Source organism: Drosophila suzukii, chromosome 3 (assembly GCF_043229965.1).
Source record: "Drosophila suzukii chromosome 3, CBGP_Dsuzu_IsoJpt1.0, whole genome shotgun sequence".
NCBI classification, from domain to species: domain Eukaryota; kingdom Metazoa; phylum Arthropoda; class Insecta; order Diptera; family Drosophilidae; genus Drosophila; species Drosophila suzukii.
Window position 1 is genome coordinate 39,098,235 of NC_092082.1, and position 27,839 is coordinate 39,126,073.

A 27,839-nucleotide genomic window follows, 5' to 3' on the forward strand; every position below is an offset into this window, starting at 1 on the left:
TACAGTGCACTCATATTGTTATATTGGGTGGAAAATATTCTCTTAAGATAGATATTAAATTTTCTGGAGTGTCATACTCTATTATATGTCTAGTATTTCCAAATACATTAATCGACTCATGTATTGTATACCTCCCCATTGCTATTAGCAATTGTTGCTTAAACTGGTTTATGGATTTTCGGGTTTCTTTTATGACATTCTCAAAACTACTCTCTGCTGAATACGGAGTATTTTGATCTGAGAACGATTCATTGCTTTCCGTTAAGTTATTAATTTGGATCCTTGATAAAGCGACCGCAACAACATTTGTTGCTCCTGGCTTATAAATAATTTTGTGTGAATAGCTTTCAATAAAGGAATACCATCTTCTCATTTCAATATTGGTATTTTTTTGATAAATGGAGAATGAAAGAGGTTGGTGATCGGTATAGATCTCGATGTTGTTAACTCAATATAAGTAATTTCGAAGGTTTTTATTTGTTGCGTATAATTGTTCAGTTTTGGTCAGACTTTTTGAAGTAAACGTAATTGGTTTTCCTTCCTGAGAAAGAACAGCACCAATTGCTAAGTCAGATGCGTCGTAGAGTAAAAGGGTATACTGGATTCGTCGGAAAGTATGTAACAGGCAGAAGGAAGCGTTTCCGACCCCATAAAGTATATATATAAAAATACTGGATTCGTCGGAAAGTATGTAACAGGCAGAAGGAAGCGTTTCCGACACCATAAAGTATATATATTCTTGATCAGGATCACTAGCCGAGTCGATCTAGCCATGTCCGTCTGTCTGTCCGGATGAACGCTGAGATCTCGGAAACTATAAAAGCTAGGCTATTGAGATTTTGTTTCGGCAGAGTGTCACGCCCACTCTAACGCCCACAAACCGCCTAAAACTGTGGCTCCTACAGTTTTGATGCTAGAATAACTGAAATGTATTGTTCTCATCAATACCTGTCGATTGACCTAAAAAAAAGTTTGCCACGCCCACTTTAACGCCCACGAGCCGCACAAGCCTGGGACGCCCACAATTTTCATGCTAGATAAAAAATTTGCCACGCCCACTCTAACGCCCATAACGCTTAAGTCTGTCTACCGCCGGTAGGTGTGGCATTTTAATCTCGCTTAGCTGCTTGCATATCTCCATTTCCCGTTGGTCCCTTTAGCTGAGTAACGGGTATCTGATAGTCGAGGTACTCGACTATAGCGTTCTTCCTTGTTTATTATAGTCCGGTTGTACTAGTTCTACTTGGGCAATTACATTTTTTTTGAGCTCGTTAAAAGCTCTTACAGCTGAATCATCAAACCGTATTTAAGTTTTCCGTGTTGCTTTTTTAGATACTTTGCCGTTTTGTCCTTCTAAATATTTTGTTAAAAGTTCAGCTATCTTTGAGTAATTTTGCACAAATTTTATGTAATATCCTGTAAGGCCTAAGAAGCTTCTAAGCTCTCGAATATTTTTTGGGATCAAATATTTTACAATCGGTTTTGATCACATTGTGAGAAACAAGGTAACCGAGAAAGTTTGTTTCTAATTTAAAGAACTTTGATTTTTCAATCGAAATTTTCATGTTTGCGTTCAGCAAAATTTTAATAATGACAATTAAATCTTTGTAATGTTGCTCAATTGTTTTTGAAAATATATTTATATCATCCATTTTACCCACTTGTTCCCTTAAAATATCATTCATCGCTCGTTGGAATATTCTTGGGGCGTTTGTCAAACCGAAAGGCATTCTTAGGAACTCGTATTTCCCATTGTTTATTGAAAGTGAGGTTTTCTGAATGTCTGGTTCGTTCATGAGAATCTGACGAAATCCAGATTCCAAATCAATTGTTGAAAAGTATTTAGTTTTCCAAGAAGGGTCCTACATTGGATACCTATCAGGTATAGTATTTTCATTAAGTTTTTTATAATCTATTACGAGTCCGTTTTTGGTACCACTAGTACAGGGATAATATAAGGACTTCTACTTGGCCTTATAATTTCTTCTTTTAGCATTCGACTTATTTCAGAATTTACAATATCTGAAGCTGATTGAGCATAAGGGTATTGTTTGCTGTAAATGGCCCTATCATTTACGGTGTTTATTTCGCCGCTTATATTTGTCCTAAAAGGAATCTGCATATTTATTCATTGATAATATTTAATATTTCGTTCTCCAGATCTTTTTTTTGATCTGCAGATCAAATTTTTATGTTGTTTATTTTTTGATTGTCGGATATTTCAACGACGTCGTGTTCTGAATTTTTAAATTCCAAACTATTATTTTTGTCGGATTTTTCAACGACGGCACGTTCAGGATTTGTATTTCCGAAACTAAATTAGCTTTGATTACCCATTTCAGATTCGGATCTGATTTGAGCCTTTTCATCGAAGTATTTTTTCAAAGTTCTTTAAATGGAAGAATGGTGTTTTCTTCTGTTAAAGAATGTTGGTTTAAAATGTTTCCGTTATCATAGCTTAATTTTTTTTATCAAAAATAGTTATCATATGATAATATTTAATTATTGAATATCCATTCACTGTGGATACTCTTTTGTTTTTTGGAAGTTAATTCTTATTTTTATAAATTCCTGTTCTAATATAACACGATGTTGGCCCAGTGTCAATTAATATTTTTAATTTTAAGCCTACTCCTGACTTTTGTCTAAAAAATGGTCCTCCTCAATGTTATTTAGTCTCATCGTCTTGTTAGCCGGTTGGTTAACAGTTCCAGTTGGTACCCATTTATTTTGGGCTTGTGCTTGCTGAGTCTTCTGGGTCTCAAATTTTTTTGTTTGATCCCTCTTGTTCTGGCTATAATTATTATTTTGATATTTATTATAGCTTTGATTATAGCCGTTGTTAGCCCTGTTCTAAACCTGGATAGACTCGTCTACCTCCATTGGTTCTGGCTTATTTTTGGCTGCCTATAAGTGTTCCACTGATTTTGTTGGATATTATTAAATCTACACTAGTTCCAAGAATTATTTTTGTTCTGAATATAATAACCATAAGTATTTTTGTTCTGGTTGTTGTCATGATTAAACCTTAAATTATTATTGTTCCGCTGGTTATTGTAATTGTTGTTTTGTTGTCTTGGCTTGTGGTTGAAATGTGTTTGACCATTTCCACCAGAGTTTGGCTCACTATTTTTTTTTTTGAGTAGTTGAGAAACTTTTTGCGAAATGGGCCCTCATGTTGTTGCTTTCCAATTCCTGAACTATGACCAATGCATTTGGTAGGTCAGGTGGATTCATTGAGAAAATTGTATCTGAAATTTGGACGTTGAGGCCGGTAATGAAAACTCTAAGAGCAGTCTTCCTATGTTTTTCATTCATTTATGCTTTTATCAGTTTGTTTCTACCGTAGGTCATAATAGTTTTATTAATTAGTAGAGTTAATTTTCTATTAACTGTACCATAATAATCCATTATGGATAAATTCCCTGACTCAAAACACTTAATTCCTGTTCAATAATATGAATGGACGTTTGTCGCTAAAGACAAACTCAAGTCTGGCCATTATGGCATCGAAATTTAATACCGTACCGTTATGGGTTAAGGCATCGTTTGCCATTCCCGTTATTTTGTTTCTTAATATTCATAAGGCAGAATAAAACCTTTCACTCCCTCTGGCATATTGCCCCATGGCTATTTCAGTTGATTCTCTCCAGCTTACATATTTATCTTCTTCACCTTTATATTCCCTAACAGATTTGATGATCTCATAAGATGTGTCGCACTTGATATTTGCATCTATAATCTCTATCTGATAGTCCTCAACCGATTTTATTTTATGAGAAAGCTGCGATCTTAAGTTTACGATCTCCTCCTCCGTACATGGTTTGTATGTTCTTGAGTCGGATTCATGTGGAGTCTTTTATTTGCTCCAGTCTGGCTGGTTGAAAGTTCTGACATTTGAAGAATTTTTTCGAAATCAGAAATTAAGTCTTCCACTTTGTTTTTATATTTTATTTTTTACAAATTTCTTATAAAATAATAATAATAAAAAAGAATCACGAAAGTAGCTATTAAGAGCGGTTGCGGAGGTTTTTTAGGCGGTTTTAAATGTATTTAAACTGTATTTTAACTGCAAGCGTACACTCATCCCATAATCAGTGTGTTTGGTATTCCACGGAACCCTGCCGTTTTATTGCATTTCAAATATTGTGACCCCTCGTTATCTTCTGAGAATGAGCAGGAGAAAGTGAACGTGCGTACCCACGAACCCGAATCTCACCCCCTACCCTCGAGTCCTTGCTCATGACTGCTTGTGCGCGAAGGTGTGAAATTTTAATTTTGTGATTTTTGTTCAAAATGTGCAGTTTTTATTTTAGTGGGAATATACGGGAGCCGCGGTTTTCGCAGCGGAGGTTTGGACGCTGCCGAGACTGCCGCTGCGATGACCGCCGCTGCGATGACCGCCGCTGCGGTCTTATTCTCTAGTTATACCCGTTACTCGTAGAGTAAAAGGGTATACTAGATTCGTCGGAAAGTATGTAACAGGCAGAAGGAAGCGTTTCCGACCCCATAAAGTATATATATTCTTGATCAGGATCACTAGCCGAGTCGATCTAGCCATGCCCGTCTGTCCGTCTGTCCGTCTGTCCGTCTGTCCGTCTGTCCGGATGAACGCTGAGATCTCGGAAACTATGAGAGCTAGGCTATTGAGATTTGGCGTGCAGATTCCTGAGCTTCCTACGCAGCGCAAGTTTGTTTCAGTAGACTGCCACGCCCACTCTAACGCCCACAAACCGCCCAAAACTGTGGCTCCTACAGTTTTGATGCTAGATAGAAAATTTTAACTGAAATGTAATGTTCTCATCAATACCTATCGATTGACCCAAAAAAAAATTTGCCACGCCCACTTTAACGCCCACAAACCGCAAAACCCTGTGACGCCCACAATTTTCATGCTAGATAAAAAATTTTAACTGAAATGTATTGGTCTCGTCAATACCTATCGATTGATCCAAAAAAAAATTTGCCACGCCCACTTTAACGCCCACAAACCGCAAAACCCTGTGACGCCCACAATTTTCATGCTAGATAAAAAATTTTAACTGAAATGTATTGGTCTCGGCAATACCTATCGATTGATCCAAAAAAAAATTTGCCACGCCCACTCTAACGCCCATAACGCTTAAATCTGTATACCGCCGGTAGGTGGCGCATTTTAATCTCGCTTTGCTGCTTGCATATCTCCATTTAGCTGAGTAACGGGTATCTGATAGTCGAGGTACTCGACTATAGCGTTCTCCCTTGTTTTTCTTATATGTTATACGATTCCTTTTCAGGAGTGTGTCTAGGAAAAATGAGCTGAAGAATCACTTTAATGTTTAAGTTGTATAAGACTTGTAGGATCACTTTTCAGGGCTGAGGATATCGAAATTGTTTGTGTCTACGATAAAGTTAGACGGGTGTGTATAGAAAAACTAGCTAGTGGGATCACTTTAAGGTTTATGTTTTAAATTTCTTATTGGGAACACTTTTCAGGGTTTATATCCAATAATATTTATGTAGACGATAAGAAGTTTAGTTTTAAGAATTTCTTAAAACGATGCACTGAAGCGGAAAATTGTACCGAATTTCAAATTCTACCTCCTCCCGTATATTCCCACTACTCGAATGAAAAATGCAAAAAACGACAATAACGTCACTAACAAAAAAAAAAAAAAAAAAAAAAAATTAGTATCATTGGAAAGCATTTTTCAAGCCCTTTTCAATGGTATAATTTTCTCTGTTTTAAAATAAAAACTGCACATTCGTGAGCGGTACTATCTTTTTATGTTATTATAATTATTTATTAAGAAATTTGTAAAAAAAATATAAATATACAAGTGGAATTCTCAAACTGTCAGAACCTTCAACAAGCCAGACTGGAGAAAATAAAAGACTCCACATGAATCCGCCTCAAGAACATACAAGCCATCAGGCGATTACAAACAATACAATGTTAAATGTAGGAGATGTAGTTAAACAAATTGTAAATTTTGAATTAAATCCATTAAAGGAAGAGATCGTTAACTTAAGATCGCAGCTTTCTCATAAAATGAAATCGGTTGAGGACTATCAGATAGAGATTATAGACCCAAATATCACGTGCGAAAAATCTTATGAGATCATAAAATTTATAAGGGAATATAAAGGTGAAGAAGATAGCTGGAGAGAATCAGCTGAAATAGCCATGGGGCAATATGCCAGAGGGAGTGAACGGTTTTATTCTGCCTTATTAAGAAACAAAATAACGGGAACGGCAAAGGATGCCTTAACCCAGAATGGTACGGTATTCAATTTTGATGCCATATTGGCCAGACTTGACTTTGTCTTTAGCGACAAACGTCCTATTCATATTATTGAACAGGAACTAAGTGTTTTGAGTCAGGGAAAATTATCAATTATGGATTATTATGGTACAGTTAATAGAAAGTTAACTCTACTTATTAATAAAACAATTATGACCTACGGGAGAAACAAACTGATAAAAGCATAAATGAATGAAAAACATAGGAAGACTGCTCTTAGAGTTTTCATTACCGGCCTCAACGTCCAAATTTCAGATACAATTTTCTCAATGAATCCACCTGACCTACCAAATGCATTGGTCATAGTTCAGGAATTGGAAAGCAACAACATGAGGGCCCATTTCGCAAAAAGTTTCTCAACTACTCAAAAAAAAAAATAGTGAGCCAAACTCTGGTGGAAATGGTCAAACACATTTCAACCACAAGCCAAGACAACAAAACAACAATTACAATAACCAGCGGAACAATAATAATTTAAGGTTTAATCATGACAACAACCAGAACAAAAATACTTATGGTTATTATATTCAGAACAAAAATAATTCTTGGAACTAGTGTAGATTTAATAATATCCAACAAAATCAGTGGAACACTTATAGGCAGCCAAAAATAAGCCAGAACCAATGGAGGTAGACGAGTCTATCCAGGTTTAGAACAGGGCTAACAACGGCTATAATCAAAGCTATAATAAATATCAAAATAATAATTATAGCCAGAACAAGAGGGATCAAACAAAAAAATTTGAGACCCAGAAGACTCAGCAAGCACAAGCCCAAAATAAATGGGTACCAACTGGAACTGTTAACCAACCGGCTAACAAGACGATGAGACTAAATAACATTGAGGAGGACCATTTTTTAGACAAAAGTCAGGAGTAGGCTTAAAATTAAAAATATTAATTGACACTGGGCCAACATCGTGTTATATTAGAACAGGAATTTATAAAAATAAGAATTAACTTCCAAAAAACAAAAGAGTATCCACAGTGAATGGATATTCAATAATTAAATATTATCATATGATAACTATTTTTGATAAAAAAAATTAAGCTATGATAACGGAAACATTTTAAACCAACATTCTTTAACAGAAGAAAACACCATTCTTCCATTTAAAGAACTTTGAAAAAATACTTCGATGAAAAGGCTCAAATCAGATCCGAATCTGAAATGGGTAATCAAAGCTAATTTAGTTTCGGAAATACAAATCCTGAACGTGCCGTCGTTGAAAAATCCGACAAAAATAATAGTTTGGAATTTAAAAATTCAGAACACGACGTCGTTGAAATATCCGACAATCAAAAAATAAACAACATAAAAATTTGATCTGCAGATCAAAAAAAAGATCTGGAGAACGAAATATTAAATATTATCAATGAATAAATATGCAGATTCCTTTTAGGACAAATATAAGCGGCGAAATAAACACCGTAAATGATAGGGCCATTTACAGCAAACAATACCCTTATGCTCAATCAGCTTCAGATATTGTAAATTCTGAAATAAGTCGAATGCTAAAAGAAGAAATTATAAGGCCAAGTAGAAGTCCTTATATTATCCCTGTACTAGTGGTACCAAAAACGGACTCGTAATAGATTATAAAAAACTTAATGAAAATACTATACCTGATAGGTATCCAATGTAGGACCCTTCTTGGAAAACTAAATACTTTTCAACAATTGATTTGGAATCTGGATTTCGTCAGATTCTCATGAACGAACCAGACATTCAGAAAACCTCACTTTCAATAAACAATGGGAAATACGAGTTCCTAAGAATGCCTTTCGGTTTGACAAACGCCCCAAGAATATTCCAACGAGCGATGGATGATATTTTAAGGGAACAAGTGGGTAAAATGGATGACATAAATATATTTTCAAAAACAATTGAGCAACATTACAAAGATTTAATTGTCATTATTAAAATTTTGCTGAACACAAACTTGAAAATTTCGATTGAAAAATCAAAGTTCTTTAAATTAGAAACAAACTTTCTCGGTTACCTTGTTTGTCACAATGTGATCAAAACCGATTATAAAATATTTGATCCAAAAAAATATTCGAGAGCTTAGAAGCTTCTTAGGCCTTACAGGATATTACATAAAATTTGTGCAAAATTACTCAAAGATAGCTGAACTTTTAACAAAATATTTAGAAGGACAAGACGGCAAAGTATCTAAAAAAGCAACACGGAAAACTTAAATACAGTTTGATGATTCAGCTGTAAGAGCTTTTAACGAGCTCAAAAAAAATGTAATTGCCCAAGTAGAACTAGTACAACCGGACTATAATAAACAAGGAAGAACGCTATAGTCGAGTACCTCGACTATCAGATACCCGTTACTCAGCTAAAGGGACCAACGGGAAATGGAGATATGCAAGCAGCTAAGCGAGACTAAAATGCCACACCTACCGGCGGTAGACAGACTTAAGCGTTATGGGCGTTAGAGTGGGCGTGGCAAATTTTTTATCTAGCATGAAAATTGTGGGCGTCACAGGCTTGTGCGGCTCGTGGGCGTTAAAGTGGGCGTGGCAAACTTTTTTTAGGTCAATCGACAGGTATTGATGAGAACAATACATTTCAGTTATTCTAGCATCAAAACTGTAGGAGCCACAGTTTTAGGCGGTTTGTGGGCGTTAGAGTGGGCGTGACTCTCTGCTGAAACAAAATCTCAATAGCCTAGCTTTTATAGTTTCCGAGATCTCAGCGTTCATCCGGACAGACAGACGGACATGGCTAGATCGACTCGGCTAGTGATCCTGATCAAGAAAATATATACTTTATGGTGTCGGAAACGCTTCCTTCTGCCTGTTACATACTTTCCGACGAATCCAGTATTTTTATATATATACTTTATGGGGTCGGAAACGCTTCCTTCTGCCTGTTACATACTTTTCGACGAATCCAGTATACCCTTTTACTCTACGACGCATCTGACTTAGCAATTGGTGCTGTTCTTTCTCAGGAAGGAAAACCAATTACGTTTACTTCAAAAAGTCTGACCAAAACTGAACAATTATACGCAACAAATAAAAACCTTCGAAATAACTTATATTGAGTTAACAACATCGAGATCTATACCGATCACCAACCTCTTTCATTCTCCATTTATCAAAAAAATACCAATATTGAAATGAGAAGATGGTATTCCTTTATTGAAAGCTATTCACACAAAATTATTTATAAGCCAGGAGCAACAAATGTTGTTGCGGTCGCTTTATCAAGGATCCAAATTAATAACTTAACGGAAAGCAATGAATCGTTCTCAGATCAAAATACTCAGTATTCAGCAGAGACTAGTTTTGAGAATGTCATAAAAGAAACCCGAAAATCCATAAACCAGTTTAAGCAACAATTGCTAATAGCAATGGGGAGGTATACAATACATGAGTCGATTAATGTATTTGGAAATACTAGACATATAATAGAGTATGACACTCCAGAAAATTTAATATCTATCTTAAGAGAATATTTTCAACCCAATATAACAATATGAGTGCACTGTACTCTAGAAGATTTTTATAGAATTCAAAAACCACTAAAAGAAAATTTTAGAATTACATTTTTATACACTAAGACATTTGTCCAGGATGTCGAAAACGCTGAAGACAGACCGCTTACAATCACAGAAACGCATTGAAGGGCTCACAGATGGGTTGATAAAGACTATACAAGAAACTTAAGGAGTTTATAAAAAATTGCACTATCCGCAATCAAAACAAATACTACAGACACCCAGTATAAATGCCTATCAGTCAGGCACCTATTCCGGAAAGAGAAGGTAAAAGTTTGCATCCTGACATAAATTATGCCTATTATGCTCGTACGTCCAACGGACAAATATAAAGAGCACACCCTTTTGACATATTATTTAATAAACCCCCAAATTATTTTAACAAGCTCAAGAGTAAATGTTACATTTTTACATTTAAGATAGACAAGATAAGAATTAAAACGTAGGAGAGGTAATCTACGAGAAGAAACACGGAGAAAGAAACAATCTTAATTCTATATATAAAAAACAAGTAGTTAAGGAAAGTCTTCCCAAAAATGTATTATAAATAACAGAAACCGTTCGATTCATAAAGATAATATTAAATAATTTGTCTCAAATTCCGAGTAATGATTTCAATAATGTACTTATTATTGCTGGTAGGCACAACCAAATCAAAAATTATGGATTATACAAACCATGATGATCCAAAATAAAATCGATGATTTAGTACAAAATAATAACAATCAGTTCGCTTTTAATTCTAAAATATTCAAAGAAATAAAATCTTTATCTGAAAAATGTAAAACAGCCTTGAAAGATCAAGAAATTTCACTTAGAAAATATCGTGTGCGTTTGCTTACTTACGGTCTTATGAATTTAATGGACACAGTAACACTTGCAAAAATTGAACACTAAAACTCTAAACAATGAAGACATACAAGAAATTTATAAGCATGAACTAAAACCCATAATTATAACTGCCCTATTGGATGTATCCGAATTTAAAATCGCTTTACGCCAAGATCTTATTATAGTATACATAAAATATCCTATTATTACCGATGTGAGAAGTTGAATAACTCCCCACAAATTCCAACAGCCGTAACAACACACGGCCGGCCGCTTACCAGATACGCGGCGAATTCGCGTAGTAACGGCGCGGCGAAGAGAGTTTGGAGACCAAGGTTGGAGAATAGGACAGCTTGGAGACAAAGGTGTGGAGAATGAGAGAGTGGAGACTTTACGGGCAGAGCGAGAGTGCCGTGTGCAAAAGGAAATAACGGAACTCCACCGGACCTTAGACTCTGCCGAGGACTTTGGACCAGTAGAGGGAGTGCCACATCTCGGCAGCGGAGCGGCACTCAGGCTTGCCTCATGAATAATGGGAACCAGACGGCAGCAATAGGCATAACTCCAGTTTGAAGCTGTGCGCAAAGGACAAGTGGGTCAAGCAGGAACCACGGACTTTGGACCCGGAGTGGAGACGGCAATAACGATTCCCGGAGTCCCTATATAAAGCCGCAGGTCGCTGGCAGCTGGATCATCAGTTGATCACGAGGAGTCGATCCGTCAAGATATCAAAGTGAAAAGTCAGTCAACCATGTGAACTATTTACAAGCGAGCCACAACAGGTCGAGTCGTCGGAAGCAGCGCCGTGGGAGCCTACAAGGAGCAAGATCGCTACGTCGAGACGTTTGGGATTGGGACGCCAGGAATCTCCAACTTGCGACAATTCCAGGCGACCTGCTTATTCCTGTCATAACTAAATCCTCGCATTACGCCTGGGGAGTCGATCAGAGTCTGAGCAGTGGAGGCCTACGACAAGAAACCGTGAGCTTGGGGAGAATCGTGTCTAAACCCAGTGTACCTCGCGCCAAGCTCTACTTTGGCGTGGCCCGGCGTTAGCCCAGTACGTCACGTGGATATGGAGCAGATCCTGGCGCGATCAGCCAGAAAGAGAGAGCGGTCGACCGTGTGCGGTGTCGAGTGGAGTAGTCCAGGAGAGCCCTACGGTTTTGACTCGTAAAGTCCCGAAACGGTGTGTGTTTGAAACCCCGAGTGTTATGAGCGAAAAGGGAGAGCGGTCGATCGTTTGTGGTCTCAAGAGAAGTAGTCCAGGAGAACCCTATGGTTTCGACTCGTGAAGTCGGCGTTTGACCGAAACCCCGATGGTCAGAAGTCACGCTACGCCCAGCCGAGCAGGAAGCACATCAAGTTGCAGTGCGCACGACATCGTCAGCAGCAAGCCAGCCACCACAACACGACAGCTACGCAATACAGATCAAGCCACGCGGAAACGTCGCGGGCAACAAGCAAAAGGGTGAGGCTAGCGTGGAACGTTCGTTTACACTCGGCGTAGAAGCGAAGTGAAGCGATCCTTGCTGCGGCAGAGGATCTCAGTGCAAAGCAGAGAAACGTCTCGCTTCAGCACGCCGCGCGCAAACTTCGTGTTTGTTACACTCACACTAATGCAAGGCAAATTTGTGATGATATGTGTGTGCCGACCACTGGTCTAAAGGTGTAACCCTGTAGAGCGCAGCATCTGTTCCTCCTAGTCTGAGAACGGTGACGCTTCCCTAAGCCCGCACGGCTGACCCTCCCGCGACTCTAAGACGTAATAAGCAGTCGTCGATTCAACGCATCAGAGACAAGCAGCGCCGAGCATCTCCAGGAAGCTTCAAAAATCTTCAGTGAGCAACAGGACCGGAGCACCTAGCTAACGAGACGAGAAATCATCGAGGCGACCAGGAGCCGTCGGAGATACCGAAGGCCACGAGAGGCGATATCAAGGGCAGCCAAGCCACCAAGCCGCTGTGACATTATACCCGCAATAAACCCATAACGAACCCGTGAATTCTGTGCTCTCTCACTGAGCTACTGGGCGGTCACCTTTATATAAATTTGGTGCGACAAACACACACAATCTACTGAGCTAGCGAGCAGGCATACAAAATCGGTTCGTCACATCTGGTGCCTAAATCGTGATTGTCCCAATTTAAAGCAGAATGGGGAAGAAGTGGTCTTACCGCCTCAAGACAGAGGACTTTGCCTATGCCGCTCTGGAGTGCAGATCGGAAGATAAGAGGGAGGCATTGACAGAATATTATTCTGAGTCGGAGAGCGACCCGAAACTAGTCGGTATCAGGACCGAGCTTGAGGCAGCATACGCCGAGAAAACAGGCCCAAGCATTACGCTGACAAACGCCGAGGGGGTAAAAAAGGAAAACAACAGCACCAATCGCTGGGCCCAGCCATCCAGACTATGCAAAGGTCGCTAAGCAAGTCGGCGAATGGTCGTTGTTTGTGCCTAACCGGGCACTTCTGGGCACTTCTGGGTCACACCGCGGGATAAGGGGGTAATGAGCACTTGTCGCTGGCATGGGGACACTAGATAGGACAGGACGATCGCGTCGCGAATTGGGCTAGCTCCTCTTCTGCCAGAGCTGCGGCCCCAGGTGTGCTATCCAATTCGTCGTCGGCTTGCCTCAGTAACGCCCAATGGAGATCCAGGTGCCTTTGTAGGGCTGGGGTGACGGTTGGGGCGTTCGAGGCTAATGTTAATGATGATTCCAATTCGTTGCATATTTTCTGCAACTGTCGGATCACCCTGTCAATTGCGGAGTCTTCTTTGACTTGATCTCCTGTTGTGATCTTGAAGTTGGCCGATGTTCGTCTGGGGGCCTTCGGAAGTCCGCTTCCAGTCGGCACGTTGTCCAGAAAGATTTTCTGATATTTTTCGACCAGCTCCTTATGTGCTACTAGTCGTGAAGAGTACTCACTTCCAGTGGGTAATACCGCTTGTTGGACTTCTTCATCTAGGTCGCAAAACTGCTGCCAGAGATCGTTTAGCTGATTTAGCTTACCTTGTTATAATCCTTTATGAGCTGTTGGATCTGTACTTGTACCTCATTTTGGTTGTCCAGTAATCGATTGTGTAAATCGATTCTTGTGTGACTTTTTTCCTCTATGGATAAAGTAGACGTAGTGTGTGTCCTGGAAACAAAGAATTCTGTGAAGCCAGATAAAGCTGTTTGTCCTGTGAAGCTGGATGAAGCTGCGTATCCTGTGAAGCTGGATGAAGCTGAGTATCCCGTGAAGCTGGATGAAGCTCGGTATCCTGTGAAGCTGGATGAAGCTTACGATCCTGTGAAGCCGGAAGACGCTGAGTATCCTGTGAAGCTGGATGAAGCTGTGATTCCTGTGAAGCTGGATGAAGCTGAGTATCCTGTGAAGCTGGATTAAGCTGAGTATCCTGTGAAGCTAGATGAGCTATGGTTTCCAGGGCGGGTGGATGTAGTGAACTTAACGGGTCTTCTCACCAGTCAGAGGTTCAGCTTTTGGTGGGAAGGGGGTTGCTGGAGTGTGAACCCTTGTAGGTAAGGATCACGTCGGAGTCACCAATCTTTGTGCCTAACCGAAGTAGACAATTCTGGGCCAAACCGCCGGACAAGGGGGTATTGAGCACTTTTCGCTGGCACGGGAACGCTTTGCTGGCAGGACGATCGCGTCACGGCAATGTTAACGATGGTTACTGCGAGGCCGGACCACAGGCGATGCGGAACTGCGCTGAGGTTGAGCAAACGTAGGTTAGCTGCTAGTGGAGATAGTGTATTACAAGCCCTATTCTCACACAGAGAAAAAAACGGAAAATTACCCGTTTGATATTGTCTCCTCAATTTTCACATATCACCTCTTACATATCAAATTGATACGAATTCATATCAGCATGATACAAATTCATATCAACATGTCTAATCGATATGATTTTGCATCATATTAATATAAATTCGTATTAATTTGATATGTTTTTCATATCAAACGTAACATCGAAAAGTCTTCGAAAAATAAGTATGACTGTGCTTTCGTATTTTTTGTGTATTTATGGTATTTAGTATGGTACTAAAGATATTTTTTGGCTAAATTGCCGCAGTCACTCTAACATTTGACGAAAAGTGAAAGTGTACAATGTGAAACATTTACATATATTGTTTATTTTTTTTTGCAAATGGTAAGTATTTCATTTTTAATTGTACTTGATGTTGGTCTAATTCTAATATACTTATTTCTTGGACACTTTAACGTGCGCTTCGGTGGCTGACTACACACACTGCACTACACAAATTCATATGGCTGGCCAAGATGCCGAACTGGGCAAGTTGGTGTCCACCACTTCGCGAGGAAGCTTCTATCAAGGACAGAAGAAGGACTTCCTGGCGCTGATGTAAAGCGTCAGGAGGCATCCAAGTACAGCGTGATGACCGATTTATTATTATTATTATTATTATTATTGCTAAGTCCTGGAATTATATAATTTATAATTGATCCGAAATATATAAAAAATAAATATGTCTTATGGGTTTTCAATATTTATTTGTTTACAAGATGCAAAAAAGTAAAATCAAAACTGTTTAATATTGATATTACAAACATATCAATCTGATATGAAAGTATATCAGTTTGATTCGAAAGCATATCAGTTGGATATTAAAAAGTACCACAATTTGGTCACAACTTTGATATGTGCGCATGTTCGAAAATATCAATTTCATATGTTCGAACATATGAATATGATATGGCAACATAAGGGATCAAAATTGATATGCAAAAACACCTGATTGATGACCAGTTTTGGTATTATATTTTCTCTGTGCAGAGTTAGGAAGTAGAACCGCGGAGTTATGAGATGCGTTGATAACTGATTTATTCTTCATTTGATACATGCTTATATACTACTTGGAACACGGAAGTTTAGTGTAATGATTAGTGAAATAAGCAATATTCTAAAGTATGTGGTCATGTTGAGCACCTCTGGATACGAACAGTCGTTCAGGATCGACGTTCAACAGTTTTTGGAACAAGTGGAGTGGTCCGCCAACACAAAAGGCCTGGACCTAGACATGATTCTCCGAACGATGCCGGAATTAATCAAAGGGAGGTCATTGAAGTGAATCATCTCAAAAACAAGCAGTACAAAACGTGGGCGGTGTTCATCGAAAACTTACACGCATACTTCAAACCGAGAGATTTCTTTACGAAACTAACGGTTCAGGTCAAGCAACGAAAGCACGGCTCAATCGAGTCATTCAAGGATTATAAGACCGACATGCATACGCTGATGAAATCACTCGGACATTTCACAAAAGAAACACTCAACATAATTAAAGAAAACTTTACGCTGAACCTGCGAATCTCCGTCAGAGCCTACAAAATATCGGACTTGGACACGCTGATGGTCCTAGCCGACGTATTCGAAGAACTGGAGAAGGAGCGAGAAGCCTTTGCTCAGGAGAACAAGTTCTCTAGAACGAAATCGTCCAGAAGGTGCGAGGACACCGGCGACCACGAACCTCGAAGGAATGATCGGCGGCAGGCAACCCACACGCCGTACGGAGGCCAGCGGGCACCACAACAGTACCAACAGAGGTAGCCAACAACTACTGTGTGGAGGCCACCAAGCTCAACTTAAAGGCCTCATGAAACAACACTCATCACAGACCCCCAGGAGGCCTTACGAGGATAAATCGGCAAGTTAGGTTGGCAGCGGAATCGATGCACAGCTGGAGGTGGAAATCGCATTCGGGAACAAGCTACTGACCATGAGCCTGCTGATACTTCCAGGGGTAGTGGATTCATTGGTGTTGGGATGGAACTTTCTGACACAAGTCGGAACCGAGATAAAGTGTGCTGGACACGAAATAAAATTACCAGCCAGGAATCGACACAATGGATGGCTCAAGGAGAAACTCTCAGTGGCAGTCGTGCAACAGACAAGCGAGGATTACGACACGACGAAATTCCTGGGTGCAGAGCTAGGGAGCTTCAACACCAAAGCGGGAACATCAAACATGGCAGAGCATCAGATCACGACAAACCAATCAAGCAGCGGTACTACACCAAGAATCCGAAAGTTCAAGGGGAGGTAAATGTAAATGTGGACGAGCTTTTCCAATTGGGATACATAGAGCACTAAAAAAGCTCATACAGCTCTCCCATCGTGATGGTTGAAAAGAAGACGGGCGACTGTGCGTCGACTTCAGGCAAATCAACGCCAAGTCTAAAAAGGATGCCTACCCAATGCCCCGAATAAATTATATTCTCGACCAACTGAGGGAAGCACGGTACATCAGCAGCTTGCACGGGAAGGATGAATACTGGCAAATCCCACTTAAAAAAAGCAGCAGGCAATACACGACCTTTACAGTGCCGGGAAAAGGCTTATTCCAGTGGAAAGTAATGCTATTTGAACTTCATTCGGCGTCTGCGACTTTTCAACGGGTGCTGGACCGTGTAATCGGTCCCGAAATGTCACCGCACGCATTTGCCTACCAGGATGACATCATAGTGATCGGACGCACGCTAGAACATAAAGCGAATCTGAAAGAAGTGTTCCGGCGGCTAAAGGAAGCAAATCTGAGGCTAAACCCGGAAAAATTACAATTTCTTAAGAAAGAACTATTATATCTTGGCCATCGAGTGACTAGCGAAGGAAAAGGCACGGATCTGGAAAAGGTAGGAGCCATCGCCGAACTAGAACCACCATCCACAGTAAGAGAACTCAGACAGTACCTGGGCGTAGCATCATGGTACCGCTTATTTTTACCTGACTTCGTAAAAATAGTCAAACCACTCAACAATTTGGTACTCAAGGGCAACAAGTGGGTGTGGACACAGGAACATCAGACGGCATTCGGAGAGTTAAAGGCAAGACTCGTACCAGACCCCGTACTGGCGTGCCAGGATTTCGACAAACCATTCATCCTGCAAACGGACGCGAGCGACTACGGCATCGGGGCAAAAGGCAAAAAGGTATTTTCCTAGTCAAGCCGAATGCTTAACGGCACTGAGAAGAACTACTCAACGTCCGAGAAGAAGTGTTTTGCAATCGTCTGGGCGATCCGAAAGCTCAGGCCACATCTGGAAGGTTGCCACTTTAAAGTAGTAACTGACCATATGGCCCTGAAGTGGCTCAACAGCATAGAAAGCCCTTCAGGAAGGATGGCCAGATGGGCCCTGGGGTTGCAGCAGTACGACTTCGTGATAGCGTACAGGAAAGGACAGCTTAACGTTGTGGCGGACGCTTTGTCAAGGCAGCCATGCAGCTGGATTTGGGAAATGTGCGAAAAGAGAAGAACCCACGAACTACGTGATGGAGGGTGACACCCTATACAGAAGTATAGATGGATGTCGCGGCGTCGAAGATGTGCGTCCCGAAAGCTCTACGGGAAACGGTGCTGAGGAAAAACCACGACTCATCGGCAGCTGGCCACGAAGGAAGCTGAAGGACAATAGCACATCTGGCAGCCCGATACTACTGGCCAGGTATGCACAGCGACGCCCGAGCCCACGTTTGAGGATGCGAGACATGTATGAGATTCAAGCCGAATCAAATGCAGGCGGCTGGCAAAATGCTGACGCAGGTTCCGGAGGAACACTGGGCAAGGATATGTGCGAACATCTTTGGACCCTTGCCGCGTTCAAAGCACGCCACCAAATGCTGCTAGTTCTGATAGACCGGCTGTCCAAGTGGACTGAGTTAGTGCCGCTGCGCAGCGCGACAGGCAACTCGCTTAAGAAATCTTTCAGGGAACGCATAATCGCGAGGTATGGGGTTCCGAAAGTAGTCGTAACGGACAACGGAGTACAGTTTGCCAGCAGAATCTTTAAGAGTTTTCTTGCCGAGATGCATACCAAGCAACAGCTCACAGATCCGTACACCCCGCAAGAGAACCCGACGGAGCGAGAAAATAGGACCGTGAAGACAATGATAGCGCAGTTCGCAGGGCAGGACCAAAAAAACTGGGACGAAAAATGGCCTTAAGTCATGCTGGCAGTAAACACGAGCGTTTCGGAATCTACATGTTACACACCGTCGTTCATTGTTCACCCAAGGCAGAAAACCAAGATTTCCGACCGCCCTGTACGACAGAGAGACCTTAGGGACCGGACGACCGACTGAGACCCCGGAGGAGAAGGCCAACAAACTCAGGGAAATCTTCGAGATTGTAAGGCGAAATCTGGAGAAAACCTCCCAGGACCAGGCTAGGCATTATAACTTTAGGAGGAGGCAATGCACAGTGGATCCGCTTGTATGGAAGAGCGGCCAAAAATACTAATAATGGTCATAACGTGCTGAAATTTATAACAATAATTTAGCAAATTTGTCTAAACATATAGCAACAAAAATCGGACTTATCGATCGGCTATATCCTATAGCTCCCATAGGAACAATCGATACCGAATTATAAAAACATATTTGTTTAATCTAATTTATTACGATTTTGGTATGGAAGATATTTTTCGTAGTTATACATATTCTTAAAAAACTAAAATAAAAATCAACAAACAAAATATAATATATATATATATGTGTTGAAGTCTACATTTTTTTAGTTCCTTGTTATTGGACTCTGCTGCTTCCTCTGAAAGCTCTCCTATCGACACTAATGCATACTCTATTACAGCTGAACCATGAATTAAGACCTTATGGACGGTAGCCGGTAAATAGTACCATGGATATGCAGCTATAAGATATTTGGCTGTATCCAGCGCGTAATTTTCAAATTTCTCCACATTAATTTTGAATCCCGATGCCATGGCTTGCAATAATGTTGCACATCTGTGAATCAAAGATGCATCGATTCCTGTTATTTCGGAGCTCAAATCTGCATTACAAAAGAATTTCCTTGCGATATTTCCGTCGTTTGAAGATCCTCTACCTCCATCTCTAGGTTTGTCCACTAGTATTCCCATTTTTTCGCGAAATTCCTCCTGAATGTGTTTCTTCCTGTTCAATACTTGCATCTTCTTTTCTTCATCGCGTACTTGCCACATTTTGACCTCTAGCTTATATGAAATATGTAAAAAATATTCAAAGAAGCGTATATAAGAATGTAGTGGAGATAAGCCAAATTCGTAAAATCTTGGGCGAACTTCTTTACTCAAACATTTTTGTATATTGTTCATTTCTGTTGGCTTTGCTCCACATATATAACACGTTGCCGAGGATGATTCGCTGATTGCGTTGCACACCTTTCCATCAACCATTGTAAGATGCAAGCTATGGGTAATAACAACTTTTTTATTAGAGACGCTTAATTCTTTTGGCTTTAATTGTTTAATTTTTGCGTCAAAATATTCTGCTTCGTCTTTCGACACTTTCGCGGTCTCTTTCTTAAATTGAAATCTTATTGGTCGACAGTAACGAGTCGATGATGGCCGGGGGTTTTTCCAAATTATTGTGTTATCTATTTGAGTAACCAGTTGGAGAGGTACATAGGATGTTACAAATAAGCTTCTGTCGTCCAAATCACCGTTTGAAAACTTTTGCTTATACTCGCTATGCCCTGTACTTCCATCGAAGCCCCATTTTCCAATTAAAGTTAAATTCGTAACTATATTTTCAGGCATAGTTTCAATGATGTTGTTTTGAAGCTCTATTATACTAGATGCCGTATTGTCTAGTAAGCTTTGTAGTTCGACTTCCGCACGAGATTCGTCTATATAAATACCATCAGGGTATCTTATTTTTTTGAGACTTAGTAATCTTTGGTAACTGGGAAAAAATTCAAAGGATATTTTGCTATTTACAAAGTTTCTTATCAGCAAATATTGGTGCTTCGTCATGGAGGTCTCCATTAAAAGCGAAATAACTTCCATGGGATCTGCCGGCAGGAAATTTTGATTTCGATCATCATTACGTAGAGAAGAAACAGCGGATTCATCTATTTTAATGAGCTGACCTACACGTCGTAGCTTTGTTCTCTCTGAAGCCTCCTCAAATTCAAGTTTAGGACGGCCCCGATGAGCACTTTCCTCTATTTGATTTGATTTGCAATAGGGGCGTTTTATTGAAATTGATTCTTTTGTATTAAGCCATCCAGATTGATATTTAATAACTGCAGATTTTGTCCGTTTGTAATTTTTCCAAAAAGTTACAATTGTTTTGCAGAGGTTCTCAATTTTATTGGATATTTCGCTCAACTCTGGAATAATGTAGCCGTTGTTTTCAATATCCGCTTGCACATCGGAAATCAATTTCCTCATTTTTTCGGCGTTGGTTCCATTACCTGTGCACCACATATTAAAAATATGCAGACGTGGAAAAACACATTTTTGCGATGCACCTATCAAAATCCAAAATCAAAATTTAAATAATAATTTACAAATTAATATTTTTGCAAAAACACAAACCACTAAAGACGAAGACAAAGCAACTGCGCAAAAGCGCAACAGCACAATAAGCAAAGACTCACCTTTAACTGCTTTAGTAATATTAGTAGAAAACACACATCGGCAAATTTCGGCAGCTAATTTTAAAATATTTAGTAACCTAAAATAAGACGATCACAAAAACATACAAACCAAGTTCTGGGTTTTCTTGGAACATAACTAAAAGTCTAACTAAACATAAAATATACTTTAAAAAAATACACAAAAAAGGGTTATTCGATGAAATTAGTTTTACGAAAAAACTTTTTCAGGAAAGTTAATTATTAATATCTCAATTTAAAGTAAATACCTTCAATTTCATAATTCATGTTAAATTATTCAAATCGGAGCACTGCAGCGTACGTCTGATCACCTTAAAGGGCGAATTGAAAGAGAGAAATAACTTCCAAAGCGCAGCTGCGTTGCCAAAATGAACACGTGTTCACGATTGCAAATCTATTTTTAGAAAGTACCGTTAGATTTCTAGTAAAATCCGGTATGCCAAAGAGAAGTTTGGACTTTTAAGAGACAATTTTGATACATTTTGCTTAAAAAATATGTCATCAAATTTTTTGATTTTTGGCCTCTGACGGAACCACTGTGCAATGGAAGCCAGCGATGGGTGACGTCGTGTGGGCCAAGGCACACCATTTATCGAAAGCGGCCGAAGCTTTCGCAGCAAAATTGGCCCCAAGATACGACGGGACCTCCAAGGATTCTCCAAGGATCCTCCGAGACCACTCTAACGACACTCCACGGATCCTCGAAGGACACTCCAAGGACGCTCCAAGGATGACTCCACAGATCCCCCAAGGACACTCCAAGGACGCTTCAAGGACACTCCAGGGAAACTCCAAGGATGCTCCAAGAATCCTCCAAGGATACTCCAAGGACACTACAAGGAAACTCCAAGGATTATCCAAGGGCACGACAAGATAACTCCAGGGACTCTCCAAAGACAGTACAGGGTAACTCCGAGGATGCTCCAAGGATTATCCAAGGACACTACAAGTAAACTCGAAAAATTCTCCAAAAATACTATGAAATAACTCGAAGGATGACACAAAATGACTCCAAGTATAACGTCAAGCATTCTCTAAGGATAACTCCAAGGATTCTCCAAGGATACTACAGATGACTCCAAGGATACCACAAAATGACTCCAGCGGAATCGATGCACAGGTGGAGGTGGAAACCGCATTCGGGAACAAGCTACTGACCATGAGCCTGCTGATACTACCAGGGGTAGTGGATTCATTGGTGTTGGGATGGAACTTTGTAACACAAGTCGGAACCGAGATAAAGTGTGCTGGACACGAAATAATAATACCAGCCAAGAATCGACACAATGGATGGTTCAAGCAGAAGCTATCGGTGGCCGTCGTGCAACAGACAAGCGACGATAACGACACGTCGAAATTCCTAGGTGCAGAGCTAAGGAGCTTCAACACCATAACGGGAACATCAAACATGGCAGAGCATCAGATCACGCTGAAGGACGACAAACCAATCAAGCAGCGGTACTACCACAAGAATCCGAAAGTTCAATGGGAGATAAATGCAAATGGGGTACATAGAGCACTCAAAAAGCTCATACAGCTCTCCCATCGTGATGGTTAAAAAGAAGACGGGCGACTGTGCGTCGACTTCAGGCAAATCAACGCCATGTTTACAAAGGATGCCTACCCAATGCCCTGTTACGTGGGCATATTGGTGCCCGAGTCCAGACAGGAACTTGGGCCGAGTGAGAGGTGTCCGATGTTCAGGCACCATTTCTCGCGTCAGCACACCCCCCTTAATAAAGCTGTGGCACTTCATGTTTTTGAAATTCTTTTACATTATAAATTTAAGAAAAAATATATATATCAGCGTGCGTCGTGGATGAGTAACATAATGTTGGCTAGTTCATATGGAAATTAATTAATTGACAGCTATTTTATTGGCGAAGAGTATCGAATTTACCACCTGTGAAGGTGCACACAAATCGTGACAATTCACGACTACAAACGTCGCTCAGAGGGCTCTTGCAGTTGTACACACAGCTACAAGGCTGATACTCGCCGCTGAAAAGTTTACAGTAGCCAAGTGTTTTTGTAGGATACTGCACGAATATTTATATATCTATGTTTATGAGAAAGGAACCGTGTTCCGACAAACTACCCCCTCTTTAAATCCTGGGCGATGAGATCTCCACGCTCCGAATCCTGGGCTTTGGGAAAATATAAAATATAAATATACGTGCACCAAAACACGGCTGTTTTTAAGTATACCAATTCATTTAAACACAAAACATATATATATATTATGCCAGAGGCATGCGACTTCTTTAACGGCTGGTGGAGAGATTCGTCCTCTCTAATTGTTCATCATGATTCGCACTTTGTCTATTGATTCGGTTGGTTTAAATATATTTCAATGCATGTTTAAATGCTTCCAATATTTTTTTTTTCTTTTTCACTTATCATCCAATTGTATTATTTGAGGATATTGGTCTTTGGTTATGCATGAGTTCACTTTAGCTTTATTTGGCTCGATTAACACATTTATATTGCATCACTACTTTCTCCGACGTATGCTATTGGTCGTTACGCTCTGAACGGATGGCTCCTATAGCTGAACAAATTTCAGGAGCGTGGGGATCACGGATACTGCGTCCACAAAAATGCAGTATTTCGGATGTCGACTGGATATGGTGGCTGGTCCTGGTGGCAGAAGACTCCGTGGACGACTGCCCCAGGAAAAGTCGCCTTCCCTCGAAGGTGCCGGCTTCCGTCAATTGGGTTCTCTCCTCTTCTCTAATTGTCTAAGGTCTTTTATACCAGACTAGAGCTTTTACTTGGCTGGCGGTATGGATCGGATCACCTAGGTGTTCCCAGCTAGGATTACTATTCCTCGATATCTACTATCTTGGGAGTCAACGGTCGGCTGTTGGACTTTGCCAGCTACTGGAGTATGGTTACCAGTAGGTCGATCGTGGCCGTTGTTCTAGATACGCGACACCCGAGAATTGCGGAATTGTATATTCTTCTGCCTTTACCAGTATGAGTCTGGTTAGTCCCAAGCACCCCTCCCCCTGGCTAAAGATTCACCATTGTAACAGCCCCGAATAAATTATATTCTCGACCAACTGAGGGAAGCACGGTACATCAGCAGCTTGCACGTGAAGGATGGATACTGGCAAATCCCACTTAAAAAAAGCAGCAGGCAATACACGGCTTTTACAGTGCCGGGAAAAGGCTTATTCCAGTAGAAAGTAAAGCCATTTGAACTTCATTCGGCGTCTGCGACTTTTCAACGGGTGCTGGACCGTGTGATCGGTCCCGAAATGTCACCGCACGCATTTGCCTACCAGGATGACATCATAGTGATCGGACGCACGCTAGAACATAAAGCGAATCTGAAAGAAGTGTTCCGGCGGCTAAAGGAAGCAAATCTGAGGCTAAGCCCGGAAAATGACAATTTTTCAAGAAAGAACTATTATATCTTGGCCATCGAGTGACTAGCGAAGGAATAGGCACGGATGCGGAAAAGGTAGCAGCCATCGCCGAACAAGAACCACCAACCACAGTAAGAGAACTCCGACAGTACCTGGGCGTAGCATCAGGGTACCGCCGATTTTTACCTGACTTCCTAAAAATAGTCAATCCACCCAACAATTTGCTACTCAAGGGCAACAAGTGGGTGTGGACACAGGAACATCAGACGGCATTCGGAGAGTTAAAGGCAAGACTCGTACCAGACCCTGTACTGGCGTGCCCGGATTTCGACAAACCATTCATCCTGCAAACGGACGCGAGCGACTACGGCATCGGGGCAAAAGGCGAAAAGGTAATCTCCTACTCAAGCCGAACGCTTAACGGCGCTGAGAAGATCTACTCAACGTCCGAGAAGAAGTGCTTGGCAATCGTCTGGGCGATCCGAAAGCTCAGGCCACATCTGGAAGGTTATCACTTTAAAGTAGTAACATACCATATGGTATGGTAGAAAGCCCTTCAGGAAGGATCGCGAGATGGGCCCTGGGGTTGCAGCAGTACGACTTCGTGATAGCGTACGGGAAAGGACAGCTTAACGTGGTGGCAGACGCTTTGTCAAGGCAGCCACTACCAGAGACGCTTCGAGGTATCAAGAAGACATCGGCGGCGGATGCTTCTGCAGCATGCAGCTGGATTCGGGAAATGCGGGAAAAGATAAGGATCCAGCCGCAAAATTACCCGGACTTCATGATGGAGGGTGACACCCTATACAGAGGTATACCACATAGGGCGAGCAGCGTGGATGTCGCGGCGTGGAAGATGTGCATCCCGAAAGCTCTACGGGAAACAGTGCTGAAGGAAAGCCACGACTCACCGGCAGCTGGACAAGAAGAAAGCTGAAGGACAATAGCACATATGGCAGCCCGATACCACGGCCAGGTATGCACAGCGAAGAAGAATCTTTAAGAGTTTCCTGGCCGAGATGGATACCGAGCAACAGCTCACAGCTCCGTACACCCCGCAAGAGAACCCGACGGAGCGGGCAAATAGGACCGTGAAGACAATGATAGCGCAGTTCGCAGGGCAGGACCAAAAAAACTGGGACGAAAAATGGCCTGAAGTCATGCTGGCAGTAAACACGAGCGTTTCGGAATCTACGTGTTACACACCGTCGTTCATTACCCAAGACAGAGAACCAAGATTTCCGACCGCCCTATACGACAGAGAGACCTTAGGGACCGGACGACCGACTGAGACCCCGGAGGAGAAGGCCAACAAACTCAGGGACATCTTCGAGATTGTAAGGCGAAATCTGGAGAAAACCTCCCAGGACCAGGTTAGGCATTATAACTTTAGGAGGAGGCAATGGAAGCCAGCGATGAGTGACGTCGTGTGGGCCAAGGAACACCATTTATCGAAAGCAGCCGAAGCTTTCGCAGCAAAATTGGCCCCAAGATACGACGGGACCTCCAAGGATTCTCCAAGGATCCTCCGAGACCACTCTAACGACACTCCACGGATCCTCGAAGGACACTCCAAGGACGCTCCAAGGATGACTTCAAAGATCCCCCGAAAAAAAACTCCAAGGACGCTTCAAGGACACTCCAGGGAAACTCCAAGGATGCTCCAAGGACCCTCGAAGGATGATCCAAGAATCCTCCAAGGACACTACAGGGAAACTCCAAGGATTATCCAAGGGCACTACAAGATAACTCCAGGGACTCTCCAAAGACAGTACAGGGTAACTCCGAAGATGCTCCAAGAACACTACAGGGATACTCCAAGGATTATCCAAGGACACTAAAAGTTAACTCGAAGAATTCTCCAAAAATACTATGAAATAACTCGAAGGATGATACAAAGTGACTCCAAGTATAACTTCAAGCATTCTCGAAGGATGACTCCAAGGATTCTCCAAGGATACTACATAATTACTCCAAGGATAACTCCAAGGATTCTCCAAGGATACTACGAAATAACTCCAAGGATAACTCCTAGGATTCTCCAAGGATACTACAGATGACTCCAAGGATACCACAAAATGACTCCAAGGATACTACTAACCTCGAAGAAACGATCGGCGGTAGGCAACAAACTCACCGTACGGAGGCCAGCGGGCACCACAACAGTACCAACAGAAGCAGCCAACAACCACTGTGTGGAGGCCACCAAGCACAACACAAAGGCCTCATGAACAACACTCATCACCGACCACCAGGAGGCCTGCCGAAAGTGCGGAGGCGTGGATGTCGACACCGACGCCTGGTGTTCTGCTAGATGTGCGGGAGAGTAGGCGTCAGGCTGCCAACAGACGGGAAATGGACAGCGATCTCAGCCGCAGAGTGGCGTGCGGGGGTCGCAAGATACTACCTCTCCAAACTAACTGGCAAGCTGTTCGAGGAGGAGCAGCTGTTGTCCGCAGCGGTGGAGGCACGTACAAGGTCAAAATCGACACCGGGGAAACAGCAAGCTTCATGAGCGAAGAACTGGCGGACAACCTGGCTGCCCTCGGAAAGATTACGAGGATAAGACGCCAAGTTAGGTTGGCAGACAGAAGATGCAGCGGAATCGATGCACAGGTGGAGATGGAAATCGCATTCGGGAACAAGCTACTGACCATGAGCCTGCTGATCCTACCAGGGGTAGTGGATTCATTGGTGTTGGGATGGAAATTTGTAACACAAGTCGGAACCGAGATAAAGTGTGCTGGACACGAAATAATAATACCAGTCAGGAATCTACACAATGGATGGCTCAAGCAGAAGCTATCGGTGGCAGTCGTGCAACAGACAAGCGACGATAACGACACGTCGAAATTCCTGGGTGCAGAGCTAAGGAGCTTCAACACCATAACGGGAACATGAAACATGGCAGAGCATCAGATCACGATGAAGGACGACAAACCAATCAAGCAGCGGTACTACCACAAGAATCCGAAAGTTCAAGGGGAGATAAATGCAAATGGGGTACATAGAGCACTCAAAAAGCTCATACAGCTCTCCCATCGTGATGGTTAAAAAAAAGACGGGCGACTGTGCGTCGACTTCAGGCAAATTAACGCCATGTCTACAAAGGATGCCTACCCAATGCCCTGTTACGTGGGCATATTGGTGCCCGAGTCCAGACAGGAACTTGGGCCGATTGAGAGGCGTCCGATGTTCAGGCACCATTTGTCGGCATAAGCTACGTCGTATTCGGGTCGTGGGATCTTGGTAAGCCTCTCTCCTATCCAACATAACGAGAACAAATATTTAAAGTGCCACACTGCTCCACAAGCTTAGCTGTCGCTTGATCGCAATACGATCGGGCTGTGCCAATGGCTCGTCGCGGGCCGCGCAATACGAACCCCTATTGTCAAGGTTGTCCGTCGAAAGTTATG

At 41.8% G+C, this 27,839-nt stretch overlaps 1 protein-coding gene and 1 long non-coding RNA gene across 4 annotated transcripts in view; one reads left to right on the forward strand and one right to left on the reverse strand.

Annotated features, from left to right (window-relative positions):
* Nucleotides 1-27,839, reverse strand: part of LOC108011916 (uncharacterized) — a 323,723-nt gene that overhangs the window by 25,578 nt on the left and 270,306 nt on the right. The gene's annotated exons all lie outside the window — the stretch shown is intronic.
* Nucleotides 14,135-15,143, forward strand: LOC136117486 (uncharacterized). Its single transcript, XR_011604377.1, has 2 exons — nt 14,135-14,787; nt 14,919-15,143. It is a non-coding gene; the product is annotated as an uncharacterized lncRNA (long non-coding RNA).